Raw genomic sequence first — 16,033 nt, forward strand, 5'->3', positions numbered from 1 at the left:
TTATATGCTGCATGACAACAAGTTGTATAGAAGAAATTATGAAGGGATTTATTTGAAGTGTTTAGGCTATGAGGAAGCAAAAGAAGTCTTCGAACACTTTCATGATAAGTATGGTACAAGACATGGTTCAACAGAAGCAATAGTTCACATGATTCTAAGATTGGGTTTTTTTGGCCCTTGACATTCAAAGACACTTTCGAGCATGTACGCTCTTTTCATTTCTATCAAACCAGTGCCAACAGGGAAAGGAATTTGGAAATGCCCTTACAACCTGTGTACGAGATACGTCCCTTCACAAACTGGGGGCTAGATTTCATTGGTCTGATCAACCCACCATCATCAACTGGACATGCATTTATTCTTACAGCTATGGATTACTGCACACGATGAATGAAAGCAAAAACATTCATAAATTGTACTGCAAAGGTGGTGAGAGACTTTTTGGAAGAACACATTGTTACTAGATTTGAAATGCCATTCACTCTTGTATGCGATAACAAATTTGCTTTCACATTTGCATTCTTGACCTAATGAGCATTTGAAAACAAAGTCATTATCAAGTTCTCTTCAAACTACTACCCGTAAGGAAATGGGGTAGCAGAATCCACAAACAAGAACTTGATCATAGTAATAAAACAACTATTGAAGGAGAATCCTAGGGATTGGCATACACAACTGAAATATGCCCCATGGATAGATCGAGTGAGAGTCAAAAATGCCTTGGGTACTTCTCCATATTTGTTTGTCTACGGACAAGAATCGGTGTTCCCACTTAATCTCAAAATTTCAGTTTTGAAATTCATGAGTGGGTATGCTGAAGATACTGACAAATTACAAATCAAATTGATGAATCTTTTAGAGATGGATGAAAAATGAATAGTTGCATTGGAACACATGGCTAAACATCAGGCTATTGTGAAAAGATGGTTTGATAAGAGAGCCATGATCAAATCATTTAGGATTTTTGACCTTGTTCTACTTTAGGATAAGGCCAAAGAAAAGCTGGGTAGTCATACCAAGTTTCAACGCTTGTGGATAAGCCCTTATCAAATTGCAGAAATTCTCAAAGAAAACACTTTTAGGCTCAGTTCCTTATAGGGGGAATTTCTTCCCTTGCTTGTAAATGGGCAGTTTCTCAAGCATTATTTTGAAGCCTAAAAGACACAAAAAAAATTAAAATTAGTTAAATTTTCATTTCAGCAAGTGTTTATTTCAGTAAGTGTGTTTGCTTTCATGTTGTGTGTTTTCTTCCAAAGTTGTGTCAGTCCTGGGGGGTAAGGCGTACTTGATATTTTCTCAAATATTTCACTAACCACTCTTTGGTTCCGATTTTAGGAAGAGGTATTTCTTTGTCAAAACATTTTGACGATTGTGTGTCTTATACCAACCAAGAAACAGGTATTTCTTGTGGTAATAGGAGATTTTCAGTTCGAAAATCAGAGGCCTAGACCAACAAGTTCTCAACACTTTGCAAATATTTAAAATTTGATTGTTTTAGGTGTTGTCAATTTGAAGTCAAAGATGGCAAGAGATGATCCAAACATCAACTAGTTCGAATAGGAGGGGTCTCCTCAAAAGGTTGCTAAGATCATTGTTTGGCGTGAGAGTTTCCAAAAAGTTCTAAAAGAGGAACGCAAGGGATGTTCACAAGAGATCAAATTCAAGAAACGACGCCGATGTCTTGACTACACAGTCTAAGCATAGTTAGGATACAAAAAAGAAAAAGAAAAAGGAGGAAATGTAGTGTTAAGTCTAAAGGATTCTAAAGATCTAAAATGGCAAAAGATACGTTCTCAAAACAAAGTATCTTGTATTCAAGGAATTGTTTCATCAAAAGTAACATTTTGAATGATGTGGAGCAATTATTCAAATAGCCAAAAAAAAAAACGAAAAAAAAAAAACATGGCATCCTGTTAAGATCCCTTGAACTGATTCTCTCATCTGGTCAAGCAAGTGATTGATAAAAAGCCTTTGTCGAGATTTCAAATGATAGAGCTGGGAAGAGTGGAAGATTGTTTTCTAGTTGTTAGAAAACTTTAATTGACTACATCCTAAAATGCCAAAGAAAATAAATACATAATACACACATTGAGTTTGAAGGTTTTGAATTCTGAGGTTTTGATGGAAGAGTCCTCTGAAAGACGCTCAAGATGGTCAAAGTCTGGTTGGTGTTCAATAGACTTTGGAGGAATGTTCGCTAATGAGGAAATGCCTTGGTCATTTCTTCCTTTTTTTGGGGCTATTTTTTGTGGTGTCCACAACACACGCTCCATTCTTCACTAGGAATGGGGACCCCCTACTTTTTTTGACTCTCGAACTCATAGTTTAAGAGTCAGGAGAAGAAAATTTGGTTAAAAGTTAGAATTTTAGAGTCAAAAATTGAAAAAACAAAAAAAAATAGAAAATTGAAAAATCACAAAAAAATACAAAGTTCAAAAAATCACAAAAACATTAAATTTTTTATAAAAATTGAAATGGAAATTTCTATTTTTTTAAAAATTACAAGCGCATAACCCCTGCACGTGCGAGTGAAGTGCATGCTGTGCACCGGTGTACGCATCAAGGTGCATTGCGCATCTCACTCGACGCACGATGGGGGGATGAGTTATAAAACCCTCATTCCTTTTCCCATTTCATTCATTCTTTTTGTTTGTGTTTGTTTGGCATAACTTTCGCAGTGCCCGCGCAAGGTAGACAAACTCCCCTTCATGCTTGGCGCCCTTCAACCCTCATTGCAGGCTGCGCACCCTTGGCCGTGCACTTCTTTGATGCCACACACCTCCCCTTTCGTGCCACCCACCATTTTCTCTTTTAAAATTTTTTTTTGCAATTAAAAATAAATAAAAATAAAATAAAATGTTTTATTAAAAAAAAAAAAAAAATAAAATGTTTAAAAAATAAATAAAATAAAATAAAAAATTAAAAAATAATAAAATAAATAAAAATTCAAATATAGAAATAAATAAATCCCCGAAGGGGGACCTTTTTTTTACTTATGTTTTTGCTTTTACACTATTTTGTGACTCATAAATGCTTTTTTCGCAATGTGCAGGTAACATGATCAAATGGCATCCATATCTGGAGCAACACCCAAACCCGTAGTTTTCAAGTTCTAAGGCATACCTTCAAAATCAAGATTCCACGATGACTATGCTAAGATCAGAGATACCAACCTCAGACATACAAATTTAGGAGATTTCCTGAGAATTTGCAACAAGCCAATGAAAAGGTCAGCCTTGGTATGTGCATTGATCCATTCCAGATTAGTGAGTGCAGCATCACATCCTATATTAGTGCAATCAACTGAACTAATCATGGCTTTGTTACAACACTTTGTGCCTGATGAGAGGGTGGTCAAGAGCGTCATAGGGGAAGTGGTATTGGATTTGTGACCTGATAATATTGAGAAGGTTTTCCACCTACCAAAACTAGACCAGTTCATCCGACTTTCCGATGAAGTGGTTGAGAGATGGTACAGGGAGCATCAACAAGAGGCCATTGACATTATACAATCTTCGTACCTGATTGAGAAACCTCCTTGGGGAAGGATAACCAAAAAAGTGGATATGACTTGAGGATACATGAAGGAAGACATTGAATACTCCATTATTCTCCTAAGTACAGTCATGGGCTTACTTGTAGTGAGTCATCTCACTACATTCACAGTCAACTTCATTGAGACCAGCAAACATGCAAGGATACCATTGGATTGGGCCACCACACTAAGTGAAAACTTATGCGAGCAACTTAAGATGGTGAAGAAAAAGAAGAAGTTTTATATGACTTCTTATATGGTGTACCTACTTGCAGCGAAGGCAACGAACTATCCTAGTTTGTACAAAAAAGGTAGTATGCAGGACCCCAATGCTTGGCTATACATAGTCTACTCTTAGTTGGTGAAGAAGAAGCTCTCAGCATAATGCAAGGAGTATAGAATCGTGAATTATGCATTTATCTTTGCGATCATCCGATTCATTGAGGGAGACTATGGGAAGAGGTTATTTGATGAAGCCAAAGCACAGATCATGGTTCTCGGAGCCTACTTCATTCAGTTCAAGAGATTCATGTATCTTTGGGTAGGTGGTGCATCCATCAATCCTAAGAAGCTCCCAAGATACCCAAGTGACAAGTTGGTACTATTGGAGATCTCTAAGCAAATTGAGTTGGAATATGAGAAGATAAAGAGGCAATGAAGACCTTGCTGGGAATGGCCATTGGTCATCGGGCTGGATTAGGTGAAGCAAAAATAGGATATTCTAACCTTTGAGTGGGAATGGGAGAACTATCCTCTTGAAGAATACAACTCTCCTCGACCATACTTTGACAATGTGGGTAAAGTGGAAAGCCTGGCAGGAAAGGGCTTCCATCATGAGGATGCCATTGAAGATCATTGGATAAATACTATAAATGACTATGATGTCCACATTAGGGACTATTGTAGGATGACTTTGTATTTAGCAGAAAAGGCTCTCCATTTGAATATCCTTGATGAGATAAGGTTACAAGACTCCAAAGAATTACTGGATCCCTTATTCAATGTAGATAAAGTTAGTGAAAGACCCATTCTGAATGCAAAGGTTGATAGAGAGGAAGTAGATGGCATCAATCATCAAGTGAGACATGTCATTAGAATGATAAAGGATTGGATCAAGAAACCTTTTCCACTTGATCCAATTCCTGATACTGTAATCTTCCATGCACATGCTCGCTCAAAAAGGGGTAAAGGAAGGAAAGTCATAGTTCCTATCTTTGTGTTCCAGTCTCCTATTAGGCTAGAGACAGTCTACCAGCTTGATCACCCAGTTGGATATTATCACCCTCCCAAAAGGAAGGGAAAGAGGAAGAGAACATTACCTTAGAGGATTATATAGAATAGGTTGCAAAACATGTGTCTCCTTAGTAGCATGAATAGAGGTCACAAGAGTCTCAAGGTATTAGAGTTACTCAAATCTAGGATGAACCTCAGTTGCCTCATGTTATGCCAAGCCAACCAAAAGAGGGAGAAATTCTAGAAGCCTCCATTCCTCCTGTACAAGAAGAGCCCCCTTCTCCTTTCATTCCCAAGAAACATAAGAGGATCAAGATTAAGATGAAGAAAAGGCAAAGGATCAACAGAAGATTAGTACCTAATCCATCTATTCCTGAAACTATTCCGGAGGAAGAAGAAGATGAGGAAGAAATAGAATCAAAAGAGGAGGAGGAATAGGTACGCCTACAAAGAAGAACTCAGTTAGCAAAAGTTGCAGAGTTAGAAAGAAGAAAGAGTGCCACCAGTACCCTGCCATCCACCCAAGTAGAACCATTAGAACTCTCTTCTTCAGAAGATGAAGTGCAACACTAGGTGAATGAGCAAAGGGAAGGAGGTGAAGATGTTTTCTCCATGATGGATTTTGATTTCATGCCCATGTGTATAGAGTTGGTTGGAGATAAGATTAGAGACACCCCTACAGGTGAACTCCAACAAGAAGATTGGACGCAAATGTCGCCAGATACATAGGTTCCTGATCTTACTTCTCCATCTCCACCATAGATTACGGTGGTAGATAAGGGTTCAGTAACTCCCCCATCTCCAAGTTCAGAAGAGGAACAAGTTCAAAAGGAACCATCAACACAAGAGCAACTAGAATTGAGGGCTATTGATGAAGCATCAAAAGAGGGACATATGGTAGAATATGCACAACAACCTTCCCAAGGTGCTAAGGAGCAAGCTATAGGATCTACAAAGACTAATGTTATAGAAGGAGAGTCCTCACAATAGGAGGTGACTACAAGTAAGAGTGATAAAGGGAAGGAGGTAGTTGAACACACCCCTTCATCATCAAGAGCCAAGGTTGTAGAGAAACACATTTTGAGATGGTTTCGAAAGGAGATAATGAGGAGTGCTAAGCCTTAGTTCTATGCTTTAGAGGATGCTATTTGTGATATTGCAGAGATCTTGAACAAACCTGAGTCTCCATTACATGATGCAATGCCGTTCATGTTTATCACTACCATACAAAACTAGGATTTATTTGCACAAGTGGCTCTCCCTCCTAAAGGTACATATGTAGAAGCTATCAGTTTGGATGATTATGAAGTGAGGGATGTTATGTTGGGAAAGTCTACATGAGATTCAACCCAAAAAATGATGACTATGGGAGTCAAAGAGGTTCTTAGGCACATGGAGCAAGATGAGATTGAACTCTGAATGCTTCGAAGGCAAGTCGAGATCCTAAAGGGATATATAGCCAAAGTTGTTGGTCCTTTTGAACCTAAGCACCCCAAGAAGACTCTAAATACCATTCTTAGAGAAAGGGAAGGTGTATGACTCAATCCATTTTTTAGAGCTTGTCAAGAATGGCGAGAAAGCCTTGAGGATAGAGGTGTTACCACAATCACAGGGAATTTGAAGTTACTGCATGCTATGTAGGAGAACGTGAATAAGATTGTAGCAATTTTGAGGTAGGACTTCAGTATCATGGATGAGGTATGGGCATGGAGCAAGGATTTGTAGTCTCTACAAGCCATAAAAGGGAAAAGGTACTGTACTTCGATTGATGTATATACTAGAGAAGAGCTGGACTTGATTGATGATTGGATAGAGAAGATAGTGGATGGCAATAAAGTGATGGAAACATTACACGAGGAGATCCATTGGCTCAAGACCAAGCCCAAGAGAAAATTTTGGAAGCAAAAAAGTTGTACAGTGATGCATGCTTGGAAATTTTTGAAGATGAAGAATGAGAGAAGTTATTTCTAGTTGAGGTAGTACTAGAGAATTTCAAGAAGACATTAGATGAAGCATCTTGTGATGAAGATATCAGGCAAGCCTTTAGGACTGAAGAAACACTGTTAGAGTTGGACACCAAACTTGGGAGATTTTGTAGAAACTCGAATTGAGGTGGACAACTATAGATAGAAGGTAAAGGATAAATATAAGGCTTTAGATCTTCTAGATGTGGCCAAAATTATTGAGATGGTAGAGAAATTCAAGGGCAAACATCCAAACATAGTTTTGGGATGAAGAAGAACAAAACCCAGATGCCAGAATTTCAATTTTGACACTTAGTAAAATTTTGAAATTTTGACCTTGTCGAGGTCTGCAGCTTTACATTTTCATGTAGCTTCGTAGCTTTGCATTTTCATATAGGTCTGTAGGTGCATAGGTATGTAGGTCCATAGCTCCACATTTCAAAAGTACACTGACAGTTAACTGCCAATTCCAAAAATAGCACCTTCGATGCATCGGGAGTACATTCTGATGACAATTTAACTCTAACACACACCTAGTGAAGGACTAGCTTCTATTTTTGGAACTTCCATGCACTTCCACTTTGACTGATGGCTTCCTCCTACTTTCTCTCTAATGCTTTCTTTCTTTTTGACATGTAAAGGGATCGTGCATCCAATTAATGAATAAATATGGATGGCGTCCCTCAGAGCACTAGATTAATGGTTAGTTTGTATATATTTAGTTTGTTTTAATGTTTTAAAAAATTTTATTGCATGAAGATATCTCTCACTCTCAACACAAATTGAGGAGAAAATTTCTTATAAATACCCCATTGTAAAATGTAACAAGGGCCGCTGTTATTATGCAATAAAATTATGCTTTTGGTAATCGCATTTGGAGTGTATTTATTCTTGCCTAAATGTGTCATTGTTTTGTGAATTTTGTTCATGAGATTGTGATTGAGCCAAAGGTTTATTGCATTGTTTCTGGTAGTGTGATCTTTTAGTTCTAGTGTTTGCTACAGATTTATGAATTCTGTTGACGTATCTAGCTTGAGGAGAGATCACAAATTGTGCCTGCATAGCTCTTTGTCTTGCATGAGTGCACTTTCTGTGGCCTTGCAATTTGATGAAGAGTGAAACATCATTCGGTTATTAAAATTTCTCGTCAATGATTGCATTAGTGGATTCTAGGAAGCGCTACTCCTGTTTTCATTGGTTTCCTATCAATTTCTTTGAAAGTTTAACTCATAGTGTGTTGTTTTCTATAGCTTATGTCCATTTAGGATTTCAATTTCATGTTCTTTTCTTCCAGTTTCATTATTTTCTTTGCTAACCTCTTGTTAGAATAGGAACTCATTTTAGTTGCACTATTAGAATTGCATTCATTGAAAAAACCAAAAAATACAAAAATATTATTCTTTTATGTGTGATTTTGAGACAAAAGATAGATTTACTTCATTCTGAGATCATAATAGAACCAGCAAAGGCCTCCTCATAAAAAATCACATTTATCTTCAACTGAGCGAATTTTAGTACATCGCAAGACAAATACTGAACCTTGGAGTTGATCCCCAAAAGATTAGCTTTTCAAGAGAGGAATTGTGCAATGGATTCGTGTTGTTGACCTCGTGTAAAATGATTGCCAAACAATACTTCTATGTATTCATTATCCAATTAGTATAGTGCAAAATCGCTAAGTCAAGATAGATTGAATCTCATCAAACATTATCATGCTGGGGAGTTCTCTCTGTTCAACTTGGGTCCCTCTCTTTTGTACATGTTGATCTTTAGCTTAAGTTCCTTCAAGCTTTTTTTGCAAGCACCACAACTCCGATACCAATTATTAGAATGATTAGATTAACTGAGAGGGTGCAATAGAACTTGGTTAAGATAAAAATATCATTTATATTATTATAAATCAATTGAATAATATAATAAATATTATTGTGAATTAGTTTAAAATATGAACGATGACTAAATAATGAATAATGGTAATATTATTTTTTATTATTTATGATAATAATATTGTTCATTTATAATAAATTATCATTGATTCTAATTAGTTCCTAGGGACACTTATAAATAAAATAATTATAATTATATGTGGACTATATATATATATATATATATATATTTGGACCCACCAAATGTTTTATAATTGAAAAGACCCGATTATGGTTGTGTCACCTCATACCTATATTAATATGCAACGGTCAAAAGACAAGACACTTACATTTAAGGAAGTAGGAAAGGATTAGAGTACCCAACAATAGTCACATGAATCACATAGTCAACATCAAAAAAAGAAGGAAGTTTACCTATCCACTAGTCACAATCAACATCATTAACAACAACGTATAAGTGGATATACCACATAAGTTGCCAGTACAAGATAACTCATAAGGAGGATCCCATATGTGATTCACGATTTGAAGGGTAGACTACACTATTAAAAGGTATGAAATATTATTAATAATATCATTTAAATATTACAAGGTTATTAAATATCTTATGTTTAGGACATAAGGCTATGGTAAATATGAGTATAAAGATAAATGTTTTTTATTTATTGAAATAAAATGAAGATATTTTGTAATAATTAATTCCTTATATGAAAAATAATAGAAATCATATAATATTGTGTTAACCTATGGGGTTAACACCATGGAGATTAATGAGACTCGAAGCATGGGGTATGCAAGATATTAAGATCTCCATATGACCACCGTGGTCAGGAATCAATAGATAATCTTCATGTGACAGAATATTCAGATGTCGTCAACATATGCATATGTGGTTGGTCTTGGATAGAGGATGTCCCATCCAAGAAGAATCTTAAGAGGTGTGCTCCCAGGAACACAATGAGGTAGCTATGAGCTAGGAAGCTTGATCTGGAGATGTCCTTAAAATTGAGGTAGGTTAGAGGGTAGAGTAATGTAAATACAAATATTATTATTGTGATTCTAATAAGTTTGCTTTGTCTAATCTAGTTAACTCTAATAAGTAGGGACATTAATGGGGGGGTGGGGGTGAATCAGTTATCCTCAAGTCCATATGTACCAATTCACCTTTTAACAACTTTAAACAACTTAATCAAACTCATAAATCCAGTTGGTCAATATAGAAAATCATCAATAATTCAACTTATTCATTTCAACACCTAGGTCTCCATTTTATTGTTGGCTGAATTGTAGAAAAATATAATAGTAAATATCGTAACACATGAAAAAAAATTCATACAAGTATGACATCGAGATTTAACATGGAAACCTAATTTGGGAAAAACCACTAAGTAATATGCTACCAATTTTTCACTCTTTTGAAGTGAGCTCGGTTAAGAGCTAACCCTGTTAAAGGTTACAAAACACACTATTAGGTGTGACCTCATTAAAGGATTTAATCACCCTATTAGGAGTGGCCTTGTTAGAGGTCTTAAAAAATATCCCATCAGAATGTCACCTCGACTAAAGGGTTTACAACATGTCTGTTAGGTCAACCTTGATTAAAGGATTTTACTGCCACAATGTTTAGAAAGTAATAGCTAGGTTGATCTAAAAAATTACAACTCACTTTTCATGTTTAGATCTCCATTCAACTCAGTCCTAGTTCATTGACTGGTCTTCATCATATTCACCATCTCTGATATGCTTGGCAATACCTCAAGCATTCTCATTTTCACCAACTTTTCACTTTTCCTCTGCAACTCTTGTTCTTCCACTTATTCTTCACAAATTTTCCAACCAACTTGTAAAACATTTGATATGCCTGCTTAAGTAAAAAGATTTTATATTTTTTCACTTAAACATAACAATAGATTTTAGGGTTTGATTAGATTAATTGAATATGTTCATGATTTTTTCTTTCTTCTTCTTTCCTTGAAACTTCTAGAAACTTCTCATTGAAGCTTCACCTTATATCACTTAATAAACTTAATTCATATATTAAATATGCTAACTCATCAATCCTCATCTTTAACATGTTTTGACTATTTCATAAATTCTACTTCATCGGCCTCAAATCTTGATTCTTTCTCAAACTATTAATGTGCTAACACTCGATCACTAGGTAGCTTCGTTACTACCAATCTCTCTCATTCGGCTTGCATTGGCTGGCTCATCCATTATTTTGCTCGATCACTACTTCAATTTTCCTTCATCTTGCTCATTACCATCACCCAACTAATACTTAAGTTCCTTAATCTTCTTCTCCATAATTCTTAACTTCTTTATTGAACTAGTACATAATTCTCGATTAGACTAGTGTTTTACTTAACTTCTTGACTTGCATCATTCATATCTTCTACACTTCAAGTCATCTTTCTTCTTTACTTAATACAATGATCAAACACCATATTATCTTGTCAAATACTAACTAATCAAGTGCCCTTTGTAGTTCCATCATACTTACTCCTCTATACTCAACCACTTTACTAGTTCATCTTGCTATCTCTCTTTTCAAATCCTCTTCATCAATCAAATGATATGTCACTCTAAACTATTAGAAAATCTCTTACTAGTAAGGTCTGACATCAATGACAACATAATAATTGTTCAAATTTTAGTTCCAAAAAATCCTATCAAAACATTCTATCAATATCAATCCGACAAATTTGATCCTACTCAATCCTACCAAGCCCCAAAAAATCTAAAGTTTTAAAATTTTTCATTTATCCAACACATACTCCCCTACAAGTTCAATTTAAATTCTAATCCCTCAATTATCCCTAATAACTCCTTAAATATTTACATTCTTGTTCAAAAATTGTGCAAGTGATCTCTCCCACACCTTGGAGACACATTTGGTCAATGATATGTTGCATTTCATCATCCTACATAATGCTACATCCCATCTCATTTACATAATCCCCCTCACATGCATATAAACACATTTTTATTTATTTAAGAACAATCTTACAAATCATTACATTCATTATTCATTTTTAGATTTCATTTTTAATTACATTTCACTTTGTTGCATTCATTCATTCATAATCATCACATTACATTTATCTTCTAATAATTCATTGCATTATCATCTAACACCGTTTACATTCATCTCTTTATCATATTTTACATCATCATGTCATTATAATTTCATTGTATTTTCATTTGTCACATTATCATTTAGGAATGTTGAGCTAATTTTTTTATTATCATCATTCCACTATCATTTCATTGCATTTCCATTCATCATTTAGGTACATTAGGTTGTCTCATTTTTTACATTATCATTACAATTCATTTTCATTCATTTTGTTCTCATTTTAACATATCGGTTATCTCATCTCCTTATATATCATTGCATTCATCATTCATTTTAGATTTCATCTTAATTATATTTTCGTTATCATTTAGGTCCGTTGATTATCTCATTGCATTGCCATTATTTTTACATCAATATGCCATTATCATTTCATTACATTTTTGTTTGTCATTTAGGTACATTAGGTTATCTCATTTTTATTACATTGTTTCTCATTATCACATTTATTATGATATCATTACATTTTCATTCATCCATTCTCATTTAAATACATAGGTTATTTCATTGGATTGCATCTATCTCATCGTCATTTCATTACATTTTCATTCATTACTTTATCTTTTAGATGTATTGGTTAAAATAATTTCATTATCATTTCATTTCATTTAATTAGATATAGATCATGTACTAAGATCAACATCCTTAAACACATCTTGTAATGCCCCACCATGTGACCCAAAAGAAATTAACCTAAAGTTTTACTAAGTTAGACAAACATTTAAAAAATAAATAAAGATACAACAACAGATATGATTTAGTGGAAGCATTAACATTCACATAAACACATACCATAAAAAAATTACAATTCTTAAGGGTCCCATGATGTTGAATCACATTTAAGTTTAATTAATATTAAATCTAACACATAACAATTTCACATCATGGAATAACTACAAGTATAAATCCATTTAAATAATATACAGTCATCTCAAATGCCACTTGGCAATAAAAAAAATGCACAATCATCCACTGTACAAGTCACAAGGTATGAAAGGCTGAAATAATATACATCATGAAATAGATAACATCATCTCGTAAGATCTCTGAAATTAAATACAATACACTAGGTATAACCATCCATCATAGAAATACATGAATAGATAGAAAGGAACATCTGCAAAAACACATCTAATAGTGGTATTTGATGGTTAGATCTCAATGGTATAAGAAAAATCACTACCACCCAACCTCACAAAAACCAAAAAGGCCCACTCCCATTGCACCGAGGAGATAAACTCAAGTCCCAAACAAGGTAACAAACTCAAAAGTCAAAACCAACAGCTAGGTTGAAGGAATCACCTAAAAGCAAACTATCTCAAAGGTACCAAGATACAAATGACATCTAAATCTAGAGGCAAAAATAACATGCAGGAAATCTACTATGCATGTGGGAAAGTGTCATCATATGAACCAACTCTAGGGCTACCCAACTAGTCTTTTAATCCTTCTGCCCCCTAGTGATTCTATGCGGCACTAGTATCCTTTTGTACTAACAAGGCATACTAATGAGTCATCTCTAAGGTTACCCAACTAGTCTTTTAATCCTCTAGCCCCCTAGTGACTTTCTCTAGTACCAATATCTTGTTAATTCCTTTTAAACCCATTTAATGAAAAGTTATCACTTATTAAATAAACCTACAATGGGTTACCCATGTAGCCTCTTTAGGGCTTCGACCTCTATTGCAAGCCATTTTCCAACACGACATACATATAACCTACCCTAAGCGAGCAGTAAAATCAAAAGATCACAAAAGACCACATACCATACATCAATTCTTAAACAAGCAACTGACAAGCATTGAAATATCATTGGTCAAAGTACAAGCATCACTAAAATGATCATCCTAACAGGACTGATCCAAGAAAGTACACATAAACTAGTCCATGTCACAACATGACATCACCCAGAACTAATCATACAAACACCCTAGTCCTATATAAGTGACTGGAAAGTAATCCAAATATAACTGATTGAAGACTCAAAGGTTATATCAGATAGGTCACACCATTCACCTTAGTTTCACACAAGAATATTGGAAAGTAATAACAATTGATAGATCAAAACACCTCATAGAGCATACAAGACACATTACCATGGTTGAGTATAAAAGATTGTATACAACGCATCATCATGACATCATAGACAAAACTCCCAAGCCTCTGGTAATACAACTTGACTTGTCAAAGTTAAGTCAAACCTTGACACCCAACAATAAAATCACATGTCATAGAAAGAGTACATACAAAATTTACTTTCATAATTCATTTTGTTTTGAAAAACACACAACTTTAAACTTCACTATAGGTTTCCAGGTTTTCATTTTCATTTCCAAATATTACAGTTAATGTTTTCGATCTCCATTAGGGTTTCAATTTCCAATTTCTGTAGTTACTAGATTCACTAAGGTTTTCTTGAGTTCACTAGAATCTCAGGTGATTCAACTAATTCATATAAAGTTATTTAAACATAGTTTCATGGTTCAATTTGTTATCAAACAAACACAAGATTCAATGTTCAAAGCTAGGGTTTTAGTTTTCATCTTCTCAAAGTATTATAATTACTAAGGTTTTCGAATACTAAAATTTCCCTAGTATTATAAATCATTATCATATATCTGAACAATATAAACACATCCAAGTTTATAAAAGAAAACATTAATTCTCCCAATTAATTTCTTTGATTTTTAATTTACTTTAGAATTATATTTAAATAATAAAGTAATAAATGAAATTTTCAAATAATTAAATTTCAAATTTTAATAATACTTATTAAAATTATTAATAATAATAATTATCAATTGTTACCATAATCATTTTAAATTAATTAAACTTTGGAAAAAAACTTTCCCAAAAAGGAAACCTGCTAAAAATAAAAACTTTCAAAAATAGAAACTTGCTAAAAATAGAAACTTTCCAAAATGGAAACCTACTAAAAACATAAACTTTCCAAAAATAGGAACCTACTAAAAATAGAAACTTTCTTGAAATAGAAACCTGCTAAAAGTAAAGACTTTCTGAAAATAAAAACTTACTAAAAATAGAAACTTTCTCAAAATAAAAACCTGCTAAAAATATAGAATTTTTAAAAATAGAAACCTACTAAAAATAGAGACTTTCTAAAAATAGAAACCTGTTAAAAATAGAAACTTTCCCAAAATAGAAACATGCAAAAATAGAGAACTTCTTTCCAAAATAGCTTTGATATAGAAATCCGAACCAACTAGTCAAATTCTATAAAACGAAATTTGTTTTCTTTTCAGAACCCAAAACCCAATTTAACAATTCGATAAACAAAACCTCAATTTAACAATAAGGGTTTCAATTTAACTCTTTCACAGATGTATTCAAGAACAGAGAACAATAAATCTTAACATGAGGGTTTTCTAGTTTCCAATTTGTATACAAATGTTTCTTGAGAACGATGAACAACCAAATTCACACACAAGATTTTCAATCATTAAATTACTTACAGAAATTTTCAAAAATGAAGAACAATAAATATGCAAAACAAGGGTCTCAACCCAGAAGAATTCTGAAAACAAAAACACAATAGACATGGAGAAGACAGGAATTCAAAGGACAGAAAACCACTGTACAAATAAACCACAAGATCCTACCTAGATCTGATGTTAAAACAACAATCACGTGAAGCACACAAAACAATCCCCTTTCTCTAAAAACTTCCTTCTTCAAAAGTTACTCCTCTAAAACCTATGTAATTTCATAATGAGCTCTAGATCGTTGACAAAGAGTTCTCCCTTAATTTGGAGCTTTGATTGTGCAATCACACAATCTTTGATAAAGAGTTTTTCCTTAATTTAGGGCTTTAATTGTGCAATCATGTGAGGGAACTCGTTAATCAATTACTGTTTATTACTTGTTATTGTTGGAAATGATTGAAAAGATCATGAGGGAGATTGTTGGAAATGATTGAAAAGATCAAAAGATCATACATAAAAAGTAACGGAACTGGTAAAGAATGTTCTCAACCATTGTTTTGTCATTGATGTCAAACTTGCTACTTACAGGAATGACAATTGCTTTAGTGATCCAAATACTATCAATTGGTTGATTGACAAGGAGGAGGCAATCAATATGATGTAACTAGAACACCTAGAGAAAGGTTGAAGTTATGATGTTGTAATGAAGTACAAGGATCAACTAAGCCATTGATGAAATAGTGTATTGATGACATACTCTAAGACACAGAGAATGGGCACACTAAAACACATCAAAGATGTAAGGTTTTAGCTAAGTCATTTGTAAAACCTAACTA

The sequence above is a fragment of the Cupressus sempervirens genome, chromosome 5 (assembly GCF_028749045.1).
Source record: "Cupressus sempervirens isolate cs-2001-9-10 chromosome 5, ASM2874904v1, whole genome shotgun sequence".
Taxonomy (NCBI): domain Eukaryota; kingdom Viridiplantae; phylum Streptophyta; class Pinopsida; order Cupressales; family Cupressaceae; genus Cupressus; species Cupressus sempervirens.